Source organism: Lissotriton vulgaris, chromosome 9 (genome assembly GCF_964263255.1).
Source record: "Lissotriton vulgaris chromosome 9, aLisVul1.2, whole genome shotgun sequence".
In the NCBI taxonomy this organism is placed as follows: Eukaryota; Metazoa; Chordata; class Amphibia; order Caudata; family Salamandridae; genus Lissotriton; species Lissotriton vulgaris.
The window spans coordinates 1,223,328,068-1,223,355,082 of NC_141697.1; the positions used below are offsets into that span (position 1 = coordinate 1,223,328,068).

Below are 27,015 nucleotides of genomic sequence, written 5' to 3' on the forward strand. Positions count from 1 at the left end.
TCTCAGCCAGTCGATCTACCTCACCAGCCATTCACCTGAAGCCACATAGCCCCCGCTAATGACTACATCTACCTGCTGTCAATGTAATCCATTGCACCAACCATTCACCTGAAACCACAGGGACCCCACTTATGACTACACCTATCTGTAATTAATATAATTATCTATCTCACCAACCATTTACCTGAAACCACATGTCCCCTCTAATGATCACACCTACCTGGCACTAATATACTCTACCTACCTACCTCAACCATTCACCTGGAAACACATAGGCCCGCTAATGACTACACCTACCTGGAATTAATATACTCTACCTACCTCATCAGCCAGTCACCTGCAACCACATGTCCCCTGCTAATGACTAAATCTATCTAGTATTAATATAATCTACCTTCTTAACCATTCCCCTGGAAACAAATGACCCCCACTAATGACTACACCCGACTGGCAGTAATCTATCTACATCACCAACCATTCACCTGAAACCACATGGCCCCCGCTAATGACTACACCTAACTGGAATGAATATAATCACAAAGTAACTGGCGGAGATGCATGCATTTGTTTTGAGAGCACATCACTAATCACAGTAACCGCTTGATTAATCACCAACCTTAGGCTCTGGAGTAGCATTCTATTCGCCATAAAGCATTTCAACGCCTCGTCGGGGGTGGTAAGTGCTATATAAATAGAATTACAATTGCTTGTCCCCGCATCTGAACAAGACCGGTTCTATTTTTAGGAAACATGGTCACTAGGCTTAAACAGCAGCTGATGAATGTAGAGACAAACGTCTGCAACATGATGCACTTATCATTTATTCATTTAGGGGTTTTGTACAGCTCTACACTTCACCAGGACCACTCTGGAGCTCTGAACCACAGGAAAAAGCGCGCTAATTAAAGATGTGACTACATGTTAGCCGTAGTCCGGCCCGAGGCACAGGTCTACCAGCCTTCCATCGCTCCCCGGGCAATGTCAGACTTTCATAAAACTCCCAAGGCATGAAGATGCCTCATGCTTGCCGTAGAACTGCCCTCACTTGACCGAGTATCATTCACTCGACGCCACTTTGGAGTGCTTCGGAGAGTCCTCAGGATTTAATTGAAACATGGACTGCTTTCCATTTGCGGGAGCAAAGATAATTTCAGCAGAAGGGCCCTGCTGCGGAGGCAGGTTTTGACTTAGAGCATTTTAGCCCCTCTGTAAACAATAGCCAAAAGCGGGCACCTCCACCCACAAGGAAAGAGGCTGCAACGGAACGGGCAGACAGGGTTACTCCGTCACAAACGTGACCGATATCCCACCCACCAAATTACAATTCCATTATATCCATTGGAACTTGTTATACATCGGACGGAATATCCGTCACATTTGTGATGGAATAACCAGCTCATTTGTGACGGAGTATCCCATCCGCCAAGTTGGTAATCAGGCCCAGAGTCGACAAACTTACTGCGGAGAGAATGGTAGATGGGCCCGCGTGGCTCCCATGGGCCAGGAATGATGACAGGTTCCAAGGTTGAGCTCGAGGGACTGTACGGGCATGAAGCTCGGCTGGCAAACCTAGAGCCTCACCAGGAAGTTACAAGATTTAAGAACAGCCATCGCTGGAAGGTAAGAGGAACTTGCACCAGTGAAGTGAATAGCGACAACCCAGAGCCGCGCCTGATATCAGGAGTAGCTGTGCGCCTCCCTGGAAAGGCAAGTCAATAGTAAGGGGTCGCAATAAAGGGGGAACAGATGGAGCACATTGTTGTACTCCAATACCACAGGTTCTGAAAGACCAGAGGAAAGGCTATAAACAAGGTGAGCAGACCACCCCAACATTGTACCCCAAACACCACATAGCCTGCAACTGTACTCTGCTACCTCACCGCCAAGACCTGGAACACTCTGCCTCTTCAACTCCTGCAAGCCCTGTCGCTGACCCAATTCAGGATGGATGGAGTGGTGTGGCTCACAGGTTAGAGGCGGCAGACCCGAGAGCAGAGGGCGGCCCGGGACCAGGGTTCAATTCCCGACGCGGCAGGGTCGTGGACCAGGGTCAGCGGACTCAATAATTCTCATCTCGGTGCCTACTCTCACCAGGGATCACACTCGGCAACTCTGGGCATTAGCTTGCCTCATCTCCACAACGGCCCCCCACATATGCCGGGGATGCCTGGTTTCACCTTGGAGATACCCAGTAGGGACCATCTCACAGGGAAAGCCAGGACGGGTTCCCCAGCGGTCTACTGCGCAGAGATACTCCTTCTGGAGTCGATTCTAGCGCATTACAAACCCACAATTAATTAATTAATTAATCTTAATTCCTGGCTCTTCGACTGAACCCCAGCGCCCAGAGGGATCAGCAGCCCCCATCATTTCCCCCAGCAGCTTGAGACCCTCACGGGGGAGTAGCAGCGCTTTACAAACCCTGATTGATTGATTGATTGATTGCGAGAGTGATCAACTGCACCATCTTGAAAACCAAGATCAAGCTCGTGAGGCTTTCTCCATACACAAGTGGAGCTCACTCACACAAGTTGTAAATGGTGTCATTTTACCTCAGCTTACAGACCATAAGTAAGTGCAGTCAATGTGTACCTAACGTACAAAAAGTAGGTACAAATTATACACTTTTAAGGCCACATAAATGTATTAAACTGGGCGCGGCCACGGCTAAAACTGCTCTGCATATGGTTGATGAAGGTCTGTAATTAGAACAATTAATTATCACTTGTGTAGCACACGCTCTGCCACTGAGAGTATGGCACAGACAAGCTGAATAACAATGGAATGGAATATTCTCTGGGTAGGTACCAGTGGATTGACTCAAATTTCCCTTGTAATTTACTGCTAGCCTATCTGTACGAGCAGGAGGCAGTTGCATACGCATACCATGGTGTGGCATAGGATTGGGATTGTTTGTTTTGATTTTTTGGGTTAGGGTCATAAATGCAGACAAGCCATGGTGCAAACATGAAACAAGGGCAAGTATAAAAATATGCACTATGAACTGAAGAAAAGAAAGGACAGAGGAGAGAGAATAAAATAAAACAGACATGAGATTAAAGGTAAATAATGCATCGTCCCACCTAAACAAGCCGGTTCGATCCACTCATTCGATCACAAATTCCTGTCCCCCCACACTGTCCAGAGGGTGTCCACCACAACACTTGCATAGGAGGCCATGTTAGAATAATTTTTCTTTTAAAGAAAGGGATGCCGGTGCATCAAAAAGCATGTTCCTCTAAGTAGCCGGTATGCTCTTTGCCAATCTTTGCGCAAAGGGGGCCCTTTGCAGGAAAGCACATTGTGCCCGCAGTAGGAGAAACTCATTTCAGAAAATAGTGCTCACAGACTGTAGATAAAGCAGAGAGTGTAACAACACAAGTAAAAAGTCCAGTTCTCATGGGAGGTTACAAATGCAGACAAGGCGGTACCAAGGAGGGACTACTAAGTCTATTCATGAATCAAAAGCAATGATTTAGAAAGGACAGCAACAGGAGCCAATTGAAAAGATGGGCGGGGGAAATGGGCGGAGCTTCAAGCCTATACCTGAATAGAGTATGCCTCAAGCAGAGCAGCGCATGCGCTTCCCAGGCTCAACTTAAAAAAACATGGTTAACTTCTGCAGCTCAAAATGCTCACAAAATTCTCACAGAATGCTAGAAACGGTGCCCTGAGCTCAAACTCATACTTTAGCGGAGGGTCCGAGGCTCGAGATTTAAAAGAGATGGTTGGTGATTTCAGCTTCGATGGAAACTGCCTGCTCGGTCCATCCAATCGCCCATTTTGAAACCCTGAGAGGGCAGAAGACATTTGAGGATGGACAAAATAGCGGTGACCTGGGGTCAGACATCCAAGGTGGTGACCAGTCCTGTAAAGGAAGAAACGTCTGAAGTGTTTCTTGGAGCCGGACCTCCATCAGTCGCCGAGAGTGCAGGGTTCCATGGCAACGGGTACCCGCAGCACCGCCAGCATCACTCCGAAGGCATCCATGTTTAAGATGCGTCAAGATAGGGGCTTGCCTGCCGAGATCCCCCGCCCCTGCATGGAGGACCATCTCAGTAAACATCCGCGACTTCAAGACGCTACAAATGACAGATGTTCCTGTTACCAGTTCAAATGGTGCTACATCTACACGCCATGGAAGGATGGAGTTGGCTTTCTTCAGAAGGACTGGTGTTTTACAGATCACAATAGAGGACATTTAACTCACTGAGCCACTTTATCTGTTGGAATCGCACTGAGTGTAAGTAGAGGGGTGCAGACCAACACATTGCCGAGGGAACCCGAAGCTGCTGAAGTGACCCTAGGCTGGAGCCTAGACCGGAGCCGAGTCGAGCCCTGGTCCGAGCCCAGACCAGGCCACAACCATTCATGGTTGAATTTGTGCAACCCTAACATCCAGTTCACCCTGGAATCCAGCAATGTGAGCATCCCCTACTTAGACATCACTATATATGTCAATGATGATCGACTACAGACAACTCTGTACAGGAAGCCCACTGAGCGAAATTCTCTACTGCAATATGGTAGCCACCACCCTAAGGGCCTAAAAGACAATTTACCTATTGGCCAATTCCTCAGGGTCAGGAGAAATTGTTCGACTAGAAGCAACTACATCCACGAATCTGAGGTGTTGTGTGATCGCCTTATCATTCGTGGATACCCTGCTCGGATGGTCAAACGAGCTAGAAAACGTGCCTGGTACAACCCACGCGGTATCCTGCTGAATCCAGAGGTAACCAACAAAGGGGAGATGGACCGCATAGTCTGCGTCACGACTTTCTCCACCCGCAGTAATGAGATTAAGCAAATCATCAATAGGAACTGGCATCTTGTGGCAGAAGAAATTGAACACTTGAACCCACCTCTCCATTCTTTCAAAAGGCCAAGAACATACGAGATATGGTAGTTCACTCCTATTTGGAACCTGCAAGTCAACCCACCATTACTACCTTATGGAACTTACCCAATCTGGTAGGGCACTATAGATGTGGGACGTGCACCGCCTGTGAGACAACCATTCAGACAAAAAGTTTTGAACATGGACAACGCACATTTCACCTTAAACATCACACCAATTGCAACACGGCATGTGTAATTTACATCATTCTGTGCCCTTGTAAACAGATATATGTCGTCCAGACCCAGCAAAAGGTGAAAGCGAGGATCTCATCCCACAGCAGTAGAATAAGATGCAAGGTGACAGGGGCACCTTTGGTGGACCACTGGCAAAGAAGTGGCCACCAAGTAAGTGATTTGAGGTGTTTGGTTGTTGAAAAAGTAACCCTAGGCAGGAGAGGGGGTAATGTAATGACCATACTGAACACACGCGAAGCTAAATGGATGTCACTTTTGGATACCATCAAAAATGGCCTTAATGAACAAGACAGTAGCCTGTCTCAATTGGCAGCACTTGGCTAATAATCACTTCTGTAGTATCTTCATTTGAGTTTACTATGTATAAACTAAGATACTGTTCCTCGGCTTCACTCTCGTGCGAGAGAAGTGCCGAGTTTATGTTTGACTTTTTCACCCAACAGGTCATCCACTGTCTTCGAATAAGTAATTGATGTTTACTCATCCCTTGTCACCTGCATGATATCCTGTGCTAATGTAATCCACGTTTTTTATATAATCCGTCTACAATCTCATGCTTTGAGAATTGCACGGTCCTTCCAAAAAAAGTATTGCTTAAAGTGCTCGGATTCCATTTGATGTTGATTTACATGGAGTACCGTGATGGGCTTTAACTGGATATATAAAATACTGTTACGTATACATACTGTGTAAACCTGACTACATTTGTGCATAACCTAAATTGTCTACAACCTCGTGACTGAGTGTTGCACGATCATGGCTCGAATTAGGATCCAAATTTCCTATTTTAATTAGGTTGGACAATATCTCTTCCTCCAGTTAATATTAAAATTAATATTAAAAAATCCGACAATCCAAGGTGCGTAACATTGATAATATATGATAGCTGTGAAGGGTTAAGTATTTCTTCACTCTCTATGGTATGTCGGACACGTGATCCAACAATCCAAAACTACGCGTAGTGTCAAAGGAACTCCGCCCTCGTTCCCGCTACTCCGCTGGACGGCGTCTCCGAGTTCGACTAACCGTGAGTTGTTTTCTCCCCCTCCCTTGCTGATTAGGAAGATGGGTCTGGTTTGTTTTTGGAAGCCGAGCCTGGTAATGAATAACGGATCTGCTTTTCGCTTTTGTCTCCCCGCATACCGACTAACGTTCAAGACATGTCAAGCAGCCTTGCCTTGTCCGGTCCCGTTTATGTTTAGGATATAGTGGTTTCCCGTCTTACTTGCGGTCCATTGTAGACCCTTTTTCCGAATAAGCTAGCCCAATAAGTGACCTCTTTACCATGTTTTGCAGTACCGCACGCAACTCCCTGAAACCAGTGTTTTTTTGGTGCCCATCCTTCTCAATTCATATTAGTAAGTGCTGATAACTTTCAGAATATAGGGTTTGGTACGTTACCCTAGCACACCAATCCACTGACCATTTTCACTATCTTTTGCCCACAGCGTTTTCGCTCGAACTGATATCTCCTGGTAAAGCGATGCAGGCATTGGTTCAATATAACCCCTGAGGACCGCGTTTAGGATATTGGCTATCCGTTTCTACAGTGTGTTTCTGTAGTTACCCCAGGCTATATGTGCTTTTAACTAAGGTGAGCATCACGGACATTTGTGTGCCGGTCTGAATTATCTAATCACCTTTTACCCAGCGTGACCTCTCTATCCGGCATTGATCATGAGTCACCTTTCACTATAACGATGGGAACCACCTTAAGTGGAGATGTTGAATCCCATTTTTCTAGAATGACCATGGGCCCCCACGCCATTAGAAAACTATAACTATCTGATGCAAGAGGGAGCCCTCGTTGACCAGATTCATTGAGCTGTATACCTTGAAAGACCAAAGTATGTCTAATAATGATCTTTCTCCTCTGATTTTAATTCCTCTATAGTTTGCGATTTTGGTTTCGCTGGGGATATTCCCCTACGATTGAGTGGTGTACCCGAGTTCCTACAGCAGAGCCCTTTGGGGCCTGTTGTCCATGGTAATTTGTTAATAATAACCACCTTGACGCCGCTGTTACGACGTCTTAAGCTTATCTGTAACAGTAGTTGTACCCCTTTGTGAATGTCTAACTCCCCCCCCTTTTTTCTAAATTCCAGATATCGTTGCCCCATCACCTCCTTTCCCGTTTTTGTCCTGATGAAGACCCCGTCTAAGGACCTAACTTGACCAACAATACAGGGGTCGAAACGTCGACGGCTTGTGTTCTCTTGAAATCCGGTTCAAGTCCCTGACAATTCCATTGATATGGTTGTTACCGTAGAATGTCTCTCTTAAAAGTTGCATCAATTTTGTCCATAAATTTTGGTTGTTGCATCTGAATTGCTTAATTGTTGTATGTCAGTATCTGATTTATCTGACTTAATATGACTAAATCTTTTTGTACTTCACTCCTTTAAGCACCCCCCTTTTCCTTTCCTTTCTCCCCCTCTCGGGGCCTCTTAATTTGCTCAATTTATATTCAGTAATTGTTATCATTTGAGGTGTTCAGTGTTAAATCACAATACTGTGCAAAGTTTCATGAATACGTGAAATTGATTGGACTTTTGAATTCTGCAAATCCAGTACTGTATATCTTCTTGCGGGGACCCCATTTCATATGTACCACAGGCCACAACCACAGCCGAGCCCAGACCACAGCCAAGCCCAGACCAGGCCACAACCACAGCTGAGCCCAGACCACAGCCAAGCCCAGACCAGGCCACAACCACAGCCGAGCCGAGCCCAGACCGAGCCGAGCCAAGCCCAGACCACAACCGAGCCGATCCCAGAGCCGAGCCCCTGTTTTGATATCAGGGTTTTTGAACTGATTGGGTGCTTGGATTAGGGCTACGATTGGCTGTAAGGTCCTGTTCTCCTATTGGTTCTAGATTTTAGGGCTAGTGTTGTGATTGAAAATGATAGAACCCTAGCCCTAACATTATCCAATCAAAATTAACAGACTAACATGTTCACTTCTCAAATTCCATATTCAACTATACTAATATACTACCCAAATAACTGAATAACATATCCACTACTCAAAATACTTCTTATTCATTCTATACTAATTTTCAACACTAATCCTTTATGGGTTCCCAGGTGGCGTGCTACTCGCCAGAAAAGCGCTTCAACACCCATCAGGGGTAACAAGTGCTATATGAATGCAAATCTTTCTTCCCCTTTTATCCCTCCGCTTTCCTTCTCACTCTAAGTAACAGACTAATATCCACCACTGAAATGACTTCATATTTCACCATATTAATTCACCACTAATCCTTTATAGGCTTCACGAATAGCATGCGTCAACATGCGATAAATAAATACAAACCTTTGTCCTCCTCTATCCTTCTGCTGTCATTCCAAATCCAAATAACTGACTAACCTATCCACCACTTAAAATGTACTTGCATGTTTCACTATACTAATTCAACACTAATCCTCTATGGGTCCCGGAGTAGCGTGCTACTCGCTGAAAAAGCGCTTTGACGCCTCGTCAGGGGTAGTAAGCACTATATAAATGCAATTACAATACAATACATAGTTTCTTCATTTCTGGGTTTCCGTGTGCATACTGGGTGTTGTAGAATCAGTTTGCTTTTAATTAGACCAACAAAGCAGATAGTGACTTGTGGTTGAAAAATGCCTCGGACCGGAGACAGTGTGCATGGTGACATGGCGGGAGGAGGCCCTCTGCGTGGGAGGGCGAGAGACATTTCAGAAGGGACAGTGACCGACAGTCCTCCCCAACAGCTGACAAAGGAGGAGGCCACGGTCCTCAGGGCACACCAGGAGTCAGGGGGTGGCTCTCAGCGCAGCCAGACCAGTGGCCCGGGGGTCTGAAGGACCTCTGATGTGACCCAATGGTGGCTTTTACTACCCAGCCGGGAATGGTTTACTCGACTCAGGGGGGTCCTGTCTGCTAATTCTCCTTGACCTTTCCGCAGCCTTCGACACTGTTAATCACAACACCCTCCTCAATATTCTTCAACAGAGAATGGGCTTGGAGGGCACTGTGCTTAAATGGTTTGCATCCTTCCTCTCTGACAGATCTCAAATGATCAAAATAGCGAACAGTCTTTCTTCTCCTGTGGCGGTGGGTCAAGGTGTTCCCCAAGGCTCTATACTTGCACCCACATTGTTCAATCTCTACTTAGAACCACTGGGAAACCTCCTAAGCAAATCCGGGATTCACTATCATCTCTATGTAGATGACACTCAACTCTACCTCAAGGTTGCCTCCACTCATGACCTCTCCATCCTAAGCTCCACTCTCGACTCCATTCAAAATTGGATGTCATCTCATCAATTGATTCTGAATCCCTCCAAAACTGAATTCCTCCTCTTCTCCTCCTCACTCTCTCCTCCCCCGGTTCAATCATGGATGGATCAGATGAATCTACTCAACAATAAACCCATCATTGTCGACAGCGCAAAATCCCTTGGTGTCATTCTAGACAAAAAACTCAATCTAACTCCCCACATCAATTCTATTGCAAAATCTGCTCGCTACCAACTGCGCCTTCTTTGGGGAATACGTCGCTTCTTCCCGGAGCAGGACCTTATAACCCTGGTGCAATCGCTGGTTCTCTCCAGACTAGACTACTGCAATTCTCTTCTTACTGGCCTCCCCAAATCTCACCTGTCCCCACTTAAGTCTGTCTTCCATTCAGCAGCTCGTTTCATTTATGGGGCCAAAAGAAGCGATCACATCACACCGATGTTATCCACCCTCCGCTGGCTTCCCTTCGAGGCTAGCGCTATCTACAAGACCGCTTGTATCACCCACAAAGCCTTGCACTCCTCCTCTCCCCGCTACCTGGCGAAGAAACTGAAACTCTCTGGAGGCTCTAGACCTTCACGCAATGCGGAGAATCTACTGCTTGAACCTCCCACTTTCAAGAAGGAAAGAACAATGGCCCAATCCTTTTCAGGCAATGCAGTGAGAATCTGGAACTCGTTTCCGCCTCAGCTCCGGACCACCGCCTCCTCCCAGGCCTTCAAAAGGGACCTCAAAGTTCTCCTCCTCCAGAGACACCTCCAAAAGTAATTCACGTCCTCTTGCTATTTGGAGGAAGACTTTCCACTACTGATATTTTCTACTTTCCATGACCATGGAAGTGCCTTCCCAGTGTTTGTCCTGCGGTTGGAGTGTCTGCCTTTTCGCAGTATTCTCCATGTTCTTGTGTTCGGTGCCCTTTTGTAACATGCACACACCACTTTGCCCTTGTAACACACGGTTGCTACCTCTCACATGTTTTTACCTTTGATACTTGCACAAGTGCCACCTTTGCCTACGTAACGCTTGTTCTTGTGCCTAGCACTTATTGCAGTATTATACCTCAAATTATACTCTGTTTTCTCTTATAACTGCACACTTGTCACTTTCCTCTTGTGCACTTTTGACTACCTCATGTATTTTTGGTTGCTCACAATTTTTACTACCTCAGGTATTTTGTTTGCTCACAATTATCACTATTACCTTTACTACCTCATGTATTTTTGGTTGCTCACAATTTTTACTACCTCAAGTATTTTGTTTGCTCCCAATTGTCACTTTTACCTTTACTATCTCATGTAATTTTGGTGGCTCACAATTTTTACTACCTCATGTATTTTGTTTGCTCACAATTGTCACTATTACATTATGTAAGTAACGTATGCTTTTGTAATCTGCTCTTTTGTAATGGGTCTCATTATGTTTCATTTCTGTTCCTAATGTGAAGCGCTCTGACGCCTTCGGGTAAAGTCCGCGCTATATAAAAATGCATAAATAAATAAAAATGCATAAATAAAAATGGTTTATTTTCACTGCTTGCCTTGGGGTCTATGCCCCTTGCTATGCCACCGAGGGGAGGGAGCCTGACCCTTCCCCAGCCCCCCTAGCCGCCATCCCTTGCCCTTGGGTGTCCTGCAGCTCGCTGGCAGGGCGCATGAAGGATGCCAGCCTCGTCGGTGCGATGACGCGTTGTGCATTCATCACCCCCTCCTCCCTGGATCCACGCGCTCTCTGACGTTGGAAGTGGCAGCAGGGGGCGTGCGCAGCGTGCCAAGCAGGCTCCTCTCCTCCTTACTAGCCTTGACGCGGTGCTACGCGGCTGCAGTGCGCATGCGCCCTCCATCACTGGCTGCTGTCTTCAGCACCCCCGGAGCCTCCCCCTCACCACCCCCAGCCCCCTCCAACTCCTCCAGTAACGTCATTGTTCCCACTAACCCACCCTCCACGCACCCCCACCCCGCGCCTTCCTGACACCTCTGCAGCGAGATTCTATTTATAAACCGTGTGTCCGTGAACAAGACAAGGAATGTGTGTGGAGGGGAGAGGGGACATGGAGGGGAGAGGGGAGATGGAGGGGAGAGGGGACATGGAGGGGAGAGGGGACATGGAGGGGAGAGGGGACATGGAGGGGAGAGGGGACATGGAGGGGAGATGGAGGGGAGAGGGGAGATGGAGGGGAGAGGGGAGATGGAGGGGAGAGGGGACATGGAGGGGAGAGGGGACATGGAGGGGAGAGGGTGGAGGGGAGAGGGGACATGGAGGGGAGAGGGGACATGGAGGGGAGATGGAGGGGAGAGGGGAGATGGAGGGGAGAGGGGAGATGAAGGGGAGAGGGGACATGGAGGGGAGAGGGGACATGGAGGGGAGAGGGGACATGGAGGGGAGAGGGGACATGGAGGGGAGAGGGGACATGGAGGGGAGAGGGGACATGGAGTGGAGATGGAGGGGAGAGGGGACATGGAGGGGAGAGGGGACATGGAGGGGAGAGGGGACAAGGAGGGGAGAGGGGACAAGGAGGGGAGAGGGGACATGGAGGGGAGAGGGGACATGGAGGGGAGAGGGGACATGGAGGGGAGAGATGGAGGGGAGAGGGGACATGGAGGGGAGAGGGGACATGGAGGGGAGAGGGGACATGGAGGGGAGAGGGGACAAGGAGGGGAGAGGGGACATGGAGGGGAGATGGAGGGGAGATGGAGGGGAGAGGGGAGATGGAGGGGAGAGGGGACATGGAGGGGAGAGGGGACATGGAGGGGAGAGGGGACATGGAGGGGAAGGGGACATGGAGGGGAGAGGGGACATGGAGGGGAGAGGGGACATGGAGGGGAGAGGGGACATGGAGGGGAGAGGGGACATGGAGTGGAGATGGGACATGGAGGGGAGAGGGGACATGGAGGGGAGAGGGGACATGGAGGGGAGAGGGGACAAGGAGGGGAGAGGGGACATGGAGGGGAGAGGGGACATGGAGGGTGTTAGAACCGGGACCCTGGCCGGCCAAGACTCGCGTCGAGGTCAGTCAGGGATCGCCAGTTCTAGGTGTCAGGGCAAGGGAGTTACACGCCAAGATAACCCCTCACTCGCCCTCTAGGTAACGTGGCGCGAGCAGTCAAGGCTAAACGTGGAGGCGATGTAAGTTAAGTATTTGCGCACGCACCCCAGCAACAACAACCAAGGCCCACCACAAAGAAACACTCCACATAAGGTTATGTAAAAATAGCCTTTGTATTATAATAAATATACATCAGATAAAACACACATCTTATTACACTGTGCCAACAGGCACGGGCGGAATTTACAAGGGATATTTGTACAGGACAGGACCACTTGGATCACTGTCACGGGTAATGGCACTTTGTAAGCAATACTAACAGCACTTTAGCAATACCTTCAGTAATAGAGCAATACCTTCTGTAATAGCACTTTAGCACACAATATAAAAGTAGGGCATACAACCAGTAATCACTGGTAACAGGACCTCTCTAGCACCACCTGTACTAGGGAGAAAACAACCACCTACACGTCACACTACCTGTAGGGGTGCAAAAGCAACACACATGATGTCGTAACATTCAGAGGTGTAAAAGGACAAAGAGAACACATGATGAAAAATCTACCCATTCAGAGGTGTAAAATCACTAACTATTTCCCCCAAACTCACCAGTCACCACCTGTGACTGTCCCGGTGTCCCAATGTCAGGGCCTAAACGTGGCAGTTGCCCACAAAGTGCTGGGCAACTGGAGCAGGGAAAGTTAGCACAAAGTTGGAGCCTCTCTGGGCTCAAAGAACCACCACTGTGGCACTGGTGAGCCTCTCTTGGGCTCTCTCACCAGTAAGGGGGGCTGCTGAGCCTCTCAGGGCTCCAGCAGCGAACAGGTGCAGCCTCGCTGGGCTGGGGGGTCCCTCGCTCTGGGGACCCAAAGCAATGATGTTCGCCAAGAGCCACGCTGGGCTCTAAATCAACTGGTGCCCCCGGGGCACCTCGTGGCTCCAAAACGCGGAGATGCTCCCTGAGCCCTCAGGCTCAAAACACACGGGCGCTTCTCTTTGGGAGTCCCCCCTCTGGGGACTCGACGTGAACGTGGGGCGCTCAGAGCCTCTCAGGGCTCGTGAAATAAAGAAATGCCCCCTGAGCCCTCAGGCTCAAAACACACAGGCGCGAGGTCGCGCTACCGAGAGGGGGCGGGGCGGACACCGGCAATGTGTCCCGACGCTCCCCCCCCTCCTCTGCAGGCACCGGCACTCACCGGTCTAGCGCTGGGCTCTCCAGCGGCGGCGGGTCTCTCCCGCTGGTCCCGGGGCGCTCCTCGGCCGGTTGCTTCTCGTCCTGCCCCCGGCCTGCCTGACTTCCGGGTCGCGGCAGCGGGGCGGGACTTCCGGTCGGCCTCTCCGGGGCCGCACAGTGATTGGTCGGCCGCCTCACCACTTCCGGGTCGTCGCGGGCAGCGCGGCGGCCCGTTTCTAGGCAGGCAGGCGGCTTACCAGATGATCCGAGGAGTGGGCTCCCTCGTGGATCAGTCAATCGGGCAAAACAATACGGCAATGAGCGGGGTGGCACCCGCGCCGTCAAACCACCACACAGGGCGGGCAAAATGTAGCGCTCACAGCACTCGGGCACAATCCAGCGCTCTCCAAGCGCTAGGCAGGCGATCTCAGCGCTCGCAGCGCTGAAGGGCAGAGAGCAGCGCTCTCAGGCTGTAGACCACGAAGTCCTCAGTGCTCCCCAGCACTGGAGGACAGGACAGGGCTCCAGCAGGGCTGGAGGCAGGCAGGGGGGCAAGGCTGGGCCAGAGCCAGCACACTGGGTCTCCAGGCAGGGAGACTCCCCAAGTGGCGGTCCTTCTGGCCCCAGCAGCGGCACAAGCCCCCTCTGGCAGGATTCCAAAGTAGAACAAATTCAGTGGGGACACAGCCCCTTCTTATACTGTAAATTCCTTTGTTACAATGTGCAGGGTGGGGGGAAAACCAGTCGCAGCTGGTTCTGGAGCACTCTTGATAGCCCAACCACCCATTCCTTTCACTGGGGAGGCCAGGGTCATTAGACACACCACAGGGGGGCGGAGCCAGCATTGTGTGGGGAAAACCCAGCCCATCCAGGGCCCAGGTACACTCCTCCCACACATCACTCATGCTAATCTCCCACTCACCACCGGGCAGACCCATCCAGACTTCCTGGAGCCTGGCATGCCAGCCAGCTCCAGCCAATCACGCTCCAGCACCCTCACTGCACACATATCTCAATGTCCAGAAGTAGCACTTCCCTTCTAGACACATACATGCCGCAGACACCATCTTGCAGCATTTACTCTCACGAGTTCAGGCATACCAAACTCGAGCCTGCACTCCCCACGCATCAGGAACTACCAGGGACACACACATTCCCCATGCATTCCTATGGGAGGGCAGGCCAGCCATACTACACGCACGCACTTTCACTCTGGGACTCAGGGGAAAGTGCGCAGAGACCCAAAAATCACTAACACAGGGTCACAAATAAGGCAAAAAGTCTAGGGGTGAACCTGCCCTGCGGGCCAAGTCCAACAGAGGGGAGAGGGGACATGGAGGGGAGAGGGGACATGGAGGGGAGAGGGGACATGGAGGGGAGAGGGGACATGGAGGGGAGAGGCGACATGGAGGGGAGAGGGGACAAGGAGAGGAGAGGGGACATGGAGGGGAGAGGGGACGTGGAGAGGGGACGTGGAGAGGGGACGTGGAGAGGGGACGTGGAGAGGGGACGCGGAGAGGGGAGGGGACATGGAGGGGAGAGGGAACACGGAGGGTAGAGGGGACATGGAGGGTAGAGGGGACAAGGAGGGGAGAGGGGACGTGGAAGGGAGAGGGGACGTGGAAGGGAGATGGGACGTGGAGGGGAGAGGGGACGTGGAGGGGAGAGGGAATGTGGAGGGGGAACATGGGGGAGAGGGGACGTGGAGGGGAGAGGGGACATGGAGGGGAGAGGGGACATGGAGGGGAGAGGGGACGTTGGGGGATGGGACATGGAGGGGAGAGGGGACATGGAGGGGAGGGGAGAGGGGACATGGAGGGGAGAGGGGACATGGAGGGGAGAGGGGACATGGAGGGGAGAGGGGACGTGGAGGGGAGAGGGGACGTGGAGAGGGGACGTGGAGGGGAGAGGGGACGTTGGGAGGGGAGATGGAGGGGAGAGGGGACGTGGAGGGGAGAGGGGACGTGGAGGGGAGAGGGGACGTGGAGGGGAGAGGGGACGTGGAGGAGAGAGGGGACGTGGAGGGGAGAGGTGACGTGGAGGGGAGAAGGGACAAGGAGGGGAGAGGGGACAAGGAGGGGAGAGGGGACATGGAAGGGACGTGGAGGAGAGGGAACGTGGAGGGGAGAGGTGACAAGGAGGGGAGAGGACATGGAGGGGAGAGGGGACGTGGAGGGGAGAGGGGACGTGGAGGGGAGAGGGGACATGGAGAGGGGACGTGGGGGAGAGGGGACGTGGGGGAGAGGGGACGTGGAGGGGAGAGGGGACGTGGAGGGGAGAGGGGAAGGGACAAGGAGGAGAGAGGGGACAAGGAGGGGAGAGGGGACATGGAGGGGACGCGGAGGAGAGAGGGGACGCGGAGGAGAGAGGGGACAAGGAGGGGAGAGGGGACATGGAGGGGAGAGGGGACATGGAGGGGAGAGGGGACATGGAGGCGAGAGGGGACAAGGAGGGGAGAGGGGACAAGGAGGGGAGAGGGGACAAGGAGGGGAGAAGTGACGTGGTGGAGAGAGGGGACATGGAGAGGGGACGTGGAGAAGGGACGTGGAGAGGGGACGTGGAGAGTGGACGTGGAGAGGGGACGTGGAGGGGGGACGTGGAGAGGGGACGTGGAGGGGGAGGGGGTGTGGAGGGGAGAGGGGACAAGGAGAGGAGAGTTGACAAGGAGGGGAGAGGGGACGTGGAGAGGGGACGTGGAGAGGGGACGTGGAGAGGGGACGTGGAGAGGGAACGTAGAGAGGGGACGTGGAGGGGAGAGGGGACATGGAGGGGAGAGGGGACATGGAGGGGAGAGGGGACATGGAGGGGAGAGGGGACATGGAGAGGGGACGTGGAGAGGAGACATGGAGGGGAGAGGGGACGTGGAGGGGAGAGGGGACGTGGAGGGGAGAGGGGACGTGGAGGGGGAACATGAGGGGAGAGGGGACGTGGATGGGAGAGGGGACATGGAGGGGAGAGGGGACATGGAGGGGAGAGGGGACGTGGCGGGGAGAGGGGACGTGGGGGGGAGAGGGGACGTGGGGGGAGAGGGGACGTGGGGGGAGAGGGGACAAGGAGGGGAGAGGGGACAAGGAGGGGAGAAGGGACAAGGAGGGGAGAGGGGACAAGGAGGGGAGAAGGGACATGGAGTGGAGAAGGGACATGGAGGGGAGAGGGGACGTGGAGAGGGGACGTGGAGAGGGGACGTGGAGAGGGAACATGGGGAGAGGGGATGTGGAGGGGAGAGGGGACGTGGAGGGGAGAGGGGACGTGGAGGGCAGATGGGACGTGGAGGGGAGAGGGGACGTGGAGGGGAGAGGGGACGTGGAGGGGAGAGGGGACGTGGAGGGGAGAGGGGACGTGGAGGGGAGAGGGGACGTGGAGGGGAGAGGGGACATGGAGGGGAGAGGGGACGTGGAGGGGAGAGGGGACGTGGAGGGGAGAGGGGACGTGGAAGGGAGAGGGGACGTGGAGAGAGGACGTGGAGGGGAGAGGGGACATGGAGGGGAGAGGGGACGTGGAGGGGAGAGGGGACGTGGAGGGGAGAGGGGACCTGGAGGGGAGAGGGGACCTGGAGGGGAGAGGGGACGTGGAGGGGAGAGGGGACGTGGAGGGGAGAGGGGACGTGGAGGGGAGAGGGGACATGGAGGGGACGTGGAGGGGAGAGGGGACATGGAGAGGGACGTGGAGGGGAGAGGGGACATGGAGAACGACGTGGAGGGGAGAGGGGACGTGGAGAGGGGACGTGGAGGGGAGAGGGGACGTGGAGGGGAGAGGGGACGTGGAGGGGAGAGGGGATATGGAGGGGACGTGGAGGGGAGAGGGGACAAGGAGGGGAGAGGGGACATGGAGGGGAGAGGGGACGTGGAGGGGAGAGGGGACGTGGAGGGGAGAGGGGAAGGGTGTATGGGGAGGGGCCATAGAGAAGGGGATGGCTTAGAACAGATGAGGGGAAAGGAATATAGACTGATCGTTGGGGTATATGGGGTGAAGGGCTGGCAGCGAGGGGAGGGGTGGATAAGGGTGCACGGGGGAATGAAGTGGGAAGAGAGGGGAGAGAACAAAGGGGGGTGTATGCTGTGTGAGGAGGAGAGGGGGGACAGGGTATATGCAGGGCCCTTGTAAAAGAGAGGGGAGGCCGTATAGAGGGGTGTAGGAGAGGGCTCTGAAGGGATGAAGTGAATCGGGGGTGTTCATTGCGTGTAGACGGAAACATGGGTGTGGGGGGTGAAGGAACTGGCAGCGTAGTGGGGGCGGGGGAAGAACGTAGATGGGTGTTTGGAGGAGGAAGGGGACTTGCTGACTGGAGATAAAGGAGGAAGGGTGGGGTGGTTGGGTGGGGGGGGGGTTATCAGTGCCTCTCTCAGCGCCTTGAGAAGGGTTCCAGCCGCTTTAGCCTCTTTGCATAGCTGGAGAAGCTTCGGGGCCAGTTTCGTTCGGTATGTTGTATAGAACTCCACCAGAGCCCCTTGACGCTCAGGTTTATTTTGCGTTCTGATCTATGGCTGTGCAGATCTCCGCTCCCATGAGTGGCTCGCTCGTCTCGAGTGGAGCTCTGTAGGGGATCCAGTCACTGGATGGGCAGCCCAGCTACAAAGGGTTATGAACCCGAAGCCGGTCCCAGGATGCTTGTTTCCGGTCCAGGGAAGACATGGCTTGGCAGTTCGGGCTGGACTGTTCCCATGAGGCACAGGGTCAGACTGATTTGTATATGGCCATGTCTGAACTGAGGTGGCGGAGTGAGCTAAAGAATGATGATGGATTAAACCTAGATCAGTTGACTGGGGGTGAGTGTTTTGATTTGCTCAAATGCTACGTCCATCATCCCCTTTTGTACAGCCGGGGTTGTTCCTTTCACTGGGGCCTCGTATACTGTGGCATAATAATCCATGAACATTTTGTTAATTGCAGTGTGGGTAGCTGATCAGGACGTTATGGCTGCTATGGGGGTTCTAAGGTGTCTGTGCAGAGGAGCCATCCCAACAGTCTACCTGCCTCGTCTCCCCCTGCAAGTTGAGGGGTAACCAGTGCTTCATTTGAGCAGGTGGTTTCCGGTGCTCGGCGCCAGCACTTAATTGTCAGCACCGGCTCTAGTGACAGCCCCAGCAGCTGTCTGTTAAATTTTGAGATGAGGACAACACCATTACTAAGTCATATTGCAGTGTAAATAAGTAATGCAAGTCTCTCACGCCTTTAGTATAGCTTGTGTGTCCTTTAATAGTCTGACTGTCGCACTTGTAGGAGTGTGATGGTTTGGTGTTGTGCTGTTATTGTCATCGGCAGCACTGGCAGAGGCAATGATGGTGCAGGCTGCAGTGTCCTTCCGAGAAGGGCCCTGGCACTGAATGCTTTACAAATTAAGCACTGAAGGTAGCATATTCCCTATATGCTAGCGGCCCAGGCACTCCACTAGATTTCTGCACTCCTGATGCAGGGCAACGAGGTTACAGTCTTTCCTGGATCCAACCCCCACCCCACCCCCAGACTAACCTCTTCCTCTCTTATCTGGCTTTCCAGTGTGTTGGTCTCAGTAGTCAACGTGCATGTTATACCATATGAGGTTTTAATGCACAGCCCCCGGATCACCGCCTTAAATGCACCCCAAACAATGCATCTGCTTGATGCTGTACCATCATTTTCAGTAAAGCATTGACTGATGTAGTCCCCAATAGAGTCCCCATATGGCGCGTCTAGCAAAGCTTGAGAGTTAAGTCTCCATGTGAGTATTCGGATGCGACACTTGCCCCATCTTACAAAGTGGGCTGTGGTCCGACAGAGTCCGTTCCATATATTTAGGGCCTCGGACACATAAGCAGATCAATTTGAGTGTGTATGAGATCTACAGGAGAGTAGTAGGAATATTCTGAGGTGTCGGGTGCATCATTCGACACATGTCAGAGTGGTCTGTCCCTAATCTGTAAGTCAAACTGGTGCAATGCCAGAAGACAGCCTGTGCCCTGCAGTGGAGGTGTTGATCTATGTACTCAAACATCATTCACATTTACATAGTTAAAATCCCCACCCCGTATGCATTGGGCTGCCAGGTTCTGCACCAATGTGTGTGTGTGGGGGCAGGGGGGGGGTGGTAAGGCCATCTAGAAATTGTGGTTGATTGCTATCAGGGACGTAAGTCGCTACCAGAGATAGTGGTACCCCCTCCACCACCATGTCCGTCCATTCCTTGTCAGTGACTCTATGAAGCATCACAAAGGGGGACCGGGGATGGGGGGGAATCAAGATCATCCCCCGTGTATGCAGAGTATATGCACCACCTGTCCCCTCTAACTCTTCGACAGTTTCTGAAGATATCAAGTGCATCTGTTGTAAGTACGGAGTGCGCACCCCCTACGTTTTAAGCATGTATGGATCCTGTGGCGTTTCAGGGGCGTAGCCATCCCTCACACATTCCAGGTTAGGACATTATATCTTTGGTACTTCTCCCCTTGTGTAGTAGCCATTGATGTCTAGCACCCGTCTTACCATTTTTTTTGCATGTGCAAATCGGCCCGGGTTGTGCCTTTCACTACAACGAATACAGACGACAGTTGTGTGAGACTTATCCACATGAACTATGGCAACTGTATAACTCCAAACTCCCTTACCCAGGTCGAGGTTACAATGGAGGCCCGACCATTGCATAACCCAACCAACTTGTGGACTCATCCATTCCATCTCAGTCTTTGGGGGGGCAGATCAAGTACCAATGGCGTACCCGGTATTGTTCCCTCCATCTGACCTATGTATCTGCTATGGCCAATGTCCCCACCGCCTGAGCGTATTGCAGGATGTATGCACCCAGCCACCCCTCCCCTCCCCTCCGCAGCTATGTGTTAACAAAAACATGTCCCATTCATATAATCTGATTGGACGTCATTGGAGTGGTAACCGGTCCAGCTCTCAGTTCCATTCAAGGTCCTCTATGGCTTCGGTCAGCCGGTACAGTGTCAGTGTTACTGTGAAATTTAAACTCAGACACCATCATGGCTCTCTCATTGGCCGCCTGCTCTTTAGAGGACCTGCCCCTCATGGCTCTGTGGGGTCTGTGCATCAGTGTCTACCACTCCCTTCTATCCCTTGGGTCAGAGCCACTGTTCAGTGCCACCCCTTTTGAAGACTACAGCCATTCGCTGGCCTCCACCAGTGACCTGAAGATGACAACTTTCTGAGTACAACACCCGAGCTTAGCTGGAAACATGAGAGAGTATGTAATGCCCGTTTGTCGTAACTTCTATTTGATGTCCAGCAAGGATCCATGGCATTTCAGAACATCCGTTGTTTAAACAGGGAATATGATCACCTTTCAATTGTCCACTTGCCACTGGTCCTCCTAGAGGCCTGCAAAATGTGTTTCCTAGCTCAATAATTGAATAACTTAGCCACCACTGGTTTGGGGGGATGTCCTGGGTGGTGGTTTCCTGGCAGGTACTCTATGCGTCCATTCAACATAGAAAAAGTGCAACTTGTTCCTCGAAGATTGACCGGTAAACAACATTGGAGAGATACATCTCCATATTGGGGCCTTCCGCTCCTTCCAGTAGGCCTATGTTGGTAACATTGTTGTGTCTCGAGCGGCCCTCCGCGTCATCTGCTTTCAGATCTAGGAGGGTCACAGCTTTCTGCAGATCTTTTATTTGTGTTTTTATGTCAGTCATTGATGGGCACAAGGTCGCCAATGTTGATTTCACTGATTCCACCGGGTCGGCAAATTTTCTGTGATCTGCTCGCAAGAGTCCCATCTCTATAGTTAGGGTGTCAAGTTTAGGCTTCAGCGTCTTTGAGGTCTTTGGTAGCTTGCAGGAGTTAATTGAAACCCCTGTATTGTTCTGCAGCATCTGGATTGGTGAACAGAGTTTCAGGGAAAACCAAGTTACACAAGCACCCTCTAAGTAATCAATTATCAGGAAATTTTCCGTGGAGTATTAGTTTTTCAAGGTTTTTACACCAACATCAACCATAAGTTCATTTGGAGTTAGAGAGCTTCAAAATATGGATCCAAAACAGTCGTACTTCAAAATATTTATTTTCAAACACATTAAAAGTTTTCTAGCTTTGCACCGCCGACACGTGTTTCGCCTACTCAGAGGCTTTTTCAAGGCAATAGAATTTCTTGACTGGTGTGATGGTCGGGAAGATCTTATTAGTCAAAGGATGCAAGTGTGAGGTGTTGAAAGTAGGCCTAGCAGTGGAGATTCGGCCCCGATGCTGACAGCTAGAAGACTTATCAAGGTCCTTAGGAAACATGACTATGTGAATATGTGATTTATCTCCACGCAGCAAGTCGCACTACCTAATTAAGACATATTTCCATGACTGTCCATATCATAATAAAACACAACGTGGGGCTTAATATCACGAAGCTATAATGGTGGACTCAATACCTAGAACAACTCGTTGTGATTACCATACCTAATAGGAATCCTACTTTCAACACCTCACACTTGCATCCTTTGACTAATAAGATCTTCCCGACCATCACACCAGTCAAGAAATTCTATTGCCTTGAAAAAGCCTCTGAGTAGGCGAAACACGTGTCGGCGGTGCAAAGCTGGAAAACTTTTAATGTGTTTGAAAATAAAGATTTTGAAGTACGACTGTTTTGGATCCATATTTTGAAGCTCTCTAACTCCAAATGAACTTATGGTTGATGTTGGTGTAAAAACCTTGAAAAACTAATACTCCACGGAAAATTTCCTGATAATTGATTACTTAGAGGGTGCTTGTGTAACTTGGTTTTCCATGATTCTTGATACTAGCATTAAGTTGCTTTGTTCAACACCCCTGGTGGTGGGTGTCTTATCAGGTTCTCAGTGCACCTCTTCTGATATTTCGCGTACAACTTGTTCAGTGGGAATAGTTATTAACGGAAGGTGGGGACGTTTTCTCTCTTTGAGAAACACTACCACCATTATTGCTGTATGGTGAACAGAGTTGATTTCCTCAATCCTAGGCTGGTGGCCATCTTGGGGCTTTTCAGCTTCTGGATCTGAAAGGACAACCATCAGTGCCTCTCTTAGTGTCAGCTGTAGGGTTCCAACCTCTTTAGCCGCTTTGTTTAGCTGGAGAAGCTTTGAAGCCAGTTTCATTCAGTGTGTTTTATAGAACTCCACCAAGAACTCCTCAGCACTCAGGGTCTTTTTTTGCACATCATCTGTGTGCATCTCTGCTCTGATGTGTGGCTCGTCTAGGGTGGATCTCTGTAGAGGATCTAGTTGCTGGATGGGCAGCCCAGCCACATAGGGCACAGGGTTGCACCATGCACCATACTTGAACCAACTGAAAATGAAAAGCAAAAATTAGATAGACTAACCTCTTTCCTTGAGCCTCCTCCCAAATCAACTCCGCTAAGAACAGACAAAAAAATCTTCTGAAATCTTGAAGTCACAAACCAACAACTCCTTGTCTGGTCGGTCAGAAATCCAGATGCAATGATTTTGCTTTTACTTTTTCTCCAACAAAATCACTCTAACTCAAACAAAATTAGCAAAATCTGGGAGGTACTAACTCACTGTCCCACTCCTGATTGCAACGGACATCGTCAGTATTTATGTTTCTTCGTTATCTATTTTCTACTTATTTAACTAATCTGTAAAGCGCTCTGATGCCCTCTGGAGTCAAGTTCACGCTATATAAAAATGTATAAATAAATAAAATAAACTAGTCAGTACAACTGTAGAGACAATTGCATCCCAAACTAAACAGAAAAGTGTCAAATACATGGATCTAATTTCTATTATCCCTGAAGAAGGCCTTCTCTCGCGGTCCGAGAAGCCCTCATCGCCCTCTGAAGATCCCATACCTCCATGCCTACAGTATACTGATGACACCCACATTTACCTTAAATTGAAATCTCCTGACTCAGTCTCCAACATACGACTAGCACTGCAGTCACACATAGATGAAACCAATTCATAACATTAAATTCATCAACCTAATTTTTTGAGCTGCAACACCAAGTATAACTGCGGCCGTTAAGAATGCCGGAATTAATCGAAACATGGGATACGGCCTAATCCCTTGGTTTTCTCCTGGACGAAACCCTTCCCTACAGGAAACATATTGAGGTGGCACACATCAACTCCAGAAGTAAAAACACCTAAAGTAATTACTGCTCATTTTAGGTCTTGTGCAGACAGTAATTTCTCAGGTAATTTCTTGACTTCATTGCGGCTGAGCAGCCTTCACCGACCCACCTACCTACCACCCTAAGAGGACTGGTCACACTGGAGTGGTTCTACAGGCTTCTTAAAAATGTTCAGATCAACTACAAAACAGGATAACATTTCACCCTTAGTTGGATGCCTTTTGACTCCTATTAACTAAGGGAACTGTTTGCCCAACACCTCAATACTTCTCAGGCACCTCATTCAAAAGTTATCCAGGTTCTCGAAAACTGTGAAACCAGAAACAAAAGCTCTCTTCACCGCACCTTCCAAAAACAAGTGCAGCTTCTCCTCCCGCAAGCTTTCCACAATCTGGACCACTCTTCCAGCTCATCCATCTCTGCCTTCAAGCCCCATCTAGAATCCTGTCCATGGAGAAGCAGCTTCATCTGCCTGAGTACTACCCCTTTCCCCTGCTCTTTGTAGCAGCCTCTAACCCCCTCCTACATGATCTTACTACATAAGTGATGCTCAGTTTTACAATTAATCGCTCTCACAACTCTAACACAATTACCTTCTATCGGATACAATGTGGTTGCACCCGGTGCACTTGGCTGCGTCATGCAGACACCTTCTGGATCAAGACAAGACTCTTCCAAACATACACCCTACATGGTGTAGCGTGCTAGCCATGAAGACAATCGCTTCAGCATCCCACCTAGGGGTAGTAAGTGCTATATAAATGTAACAATATGCAGACGCTCTAGTTGATGCACAAGCAAGCGTCTAGAGACGCTGTTGCTTGGTAAGCAGAACCAAATCTATCTCAATCCATTCGTCAACTCACTGGTACAGTCTCAAGCTACATAAACGAGGTTGACAAATAGTTGTGTGTTTGTCTCTGTGTGCATGTGTGTTCATCCGCATGTGTGTGTGTGTCTGTTTGTGCGTCACCTTGATGTTTGGTGCAGTGGATTGAATGCCGCGGGAAGACGAGGAAGCGAGGCGAATACTCTTCGCTCTTAAAAGTCGGGATCACTGCTTCATCGATGAAAGGAATGATATGACTAAAGGGACCAAAGATGAAAGAGGCGCACAAGATGAAAGAAGCGCATCAGCTGCAATGATGCACACAAGATTATGTACAGATGTCAAACAAGCATTGGCAAAGCCAATCGATCTCTCCTTTCAATGGCATTACCAGACCTTTTGGCTGCCAAAGCTTTTTGACAATGCTGTTCAGCATCAGCAAAAGCAAAAAGAAGCAACTTATAGCCACCCCGTTGCTTGTCTGAAGAAATTCTTAACTCATCTCTTTGATTTTGAAAGCCCGTAAACTTGGCAAGATGCCTCTCCGCCTTTCACCTCCACCAATCCCCCCCCCAGCCCCCACCCCCCAGTACACGGATAAATCTCTGTAAGTGCATGCTGTGGACTTTCTACTTATCAGTCAGTCGTCACATACCATCAGTTCAGCTGTCTGTGGAGGTCTTTGTGCTGCCTTGGAGCTATGAGCAGCCCTTCCTTGAGAAAGCAATCAATAGATATTCATAAAAAAGCATACAAATGCAAACCGAAGAGCCTGGGGCAGCACATCATCCTTCCGGGTACCTTTAGAAAGGAAACAACCTTTGGGGGAGGCAGGAGAGAACTAAGGACCCTTGCATGAGACAATTAAGAGATACTTCACCCCAAAAGACCATTCTGGAAGCAAGGGAAATGCACAGCCTGAATCAACTGCAACAACACAAATGTGTATTGAGAGCAAGGGAAGCTATTGGAAAGAGGAAGTGTCAGGTTTCAAGTACTGATGGAGATCGATATGCAAGCTCATTGATTTTGCAGACGGGTCAGTGTGTGAGGTTCATGCAGCCAATACGAGCTTCCTATAGATATTAAAGCTCACAAGGGTTCGTATGAATCCGTGAGGGACTCTTGCGGAGACTGGCAGAGGATGGTTCACTGGTGTGGCCTTTAGAATCTATGTATGGTTAAAATCAACTGAATCAACACAGAGAAGTGCGTGGGACGATGGTGGTGTGGACAGTATGAAGGCGAGGAGAACACAGTGATTGATGGGGCTGAAAGTTGCCTGTAGGGAGAAGGCAGTGGTCTCATTTATCCAATCCCCATAGGCAGACAGGCATCCGTGATCGGGCCAGTTTCTGTGTTGCATCTAGGATGGAGGCCACATTGGATCAGGTGTTGATTGAAAGGTGCTTGGGCCTGTAAGGCAATTGCCCTGCAGACTAACTTCCTAGTTAGGAAAGTTATACGATTGGACCCCAGTCGCCTCATAAGGCATCGTCCCGACGGGGTTTCTCCAGGCAGGGCAGACTAGGGCTGTTTTGGAGGGCAAGAGGCGTCAGTGGCGAAGGATGAGTTTCTTTGTGTCTCTTTGAGGAGATATGTTGATGCTAAGGGAGGGATCATTTGGACGCCTGGGTCCAGGGACAGAACGGTGGACAGGTTTTCGATGATCAGCAAGATATGCCGTGTCGGTATGCCTCTAATAGCAATTGTTCAAGATTAAGTAGATTCTTGTTGCAGGCCATTTTCCAGTAGGATGATACTGAAGAGAGGGAACTAGAGTAGTGTGCAGTATTATACAGCTTTAACAAGCTCCTCGCTTCCACACAGTGTCCGAGTCGTGTCACTCAGGTGATTTGTTGTCTTGGTTTTGCAGTTTCATGGAGCTGAATTCTGCAGCTGCCTAGGATTTGTTCCATTGCTTTTTCTTTCACTCTTCTGTAGCTCATGTGTGTACCAGGGAGCTAAGGGTCCGTGTTTGATGGTCTGGTTAGCACAGAGTAGTATATTGGATAGGATGACGGACATGGCGCTACGATGTGGTGTGGCAGGCTCTCGGGCTCCAAGAGCGCTGACGCTTATCCATGAGGAAGTTTTAGAATAAAGATAAACATCAAAGGGAGAGAGAGGAAAGGTACTGGAGCCAGTTCACTTCCCCGGGTATAATATGTATGTATCATGGAGAACTAGCCATGGGGCGGGTGCTACTAGCGTATGTTTGTTCTATGGAAAACACATTTTGGTTTTTAGAGTAACCTATGTACCGTTGTGTTGTCTTCTGCGAGGTGTGTCTACCCGGTGATGTGAAAAGGAATGGCTTGGTGCTCTCTCAGTCACAAGAGCGGAGGGATGAGATGCCCTTCATTCCTTGATGCTGAGGCTAAGTGATGGCGGCGTCCAAGAAACACCTCTTTAGGGCTCTGAAGGCAGCATCTCCTGGAAGACTAGAGTCTCGGAGAAGGGGATTCTTGGAACGAGCAATGACTGATGCTTGCACCTATGCATACAGAAAGGTGCTGCAGGCTGAAGGTCTTTAAAGAGGATA

General features: G+C 50.4%; 1 protein-coding gene across 4 annotated transcripts in view; it reads right to left on the reverse strand.

The window, feature by feature from the left end:
- The window catches only part of LOC147693097 (sodium- and chloride-dependent creatine transporter 1-like), a 364,792-nt gene that overhangs the window by 150,300 nt on the left and 187,477 nt on the right, over window positions 1–27,015 (reverse strand). The gene's annotated exons all lie outside the window — the stretch shown is intronic.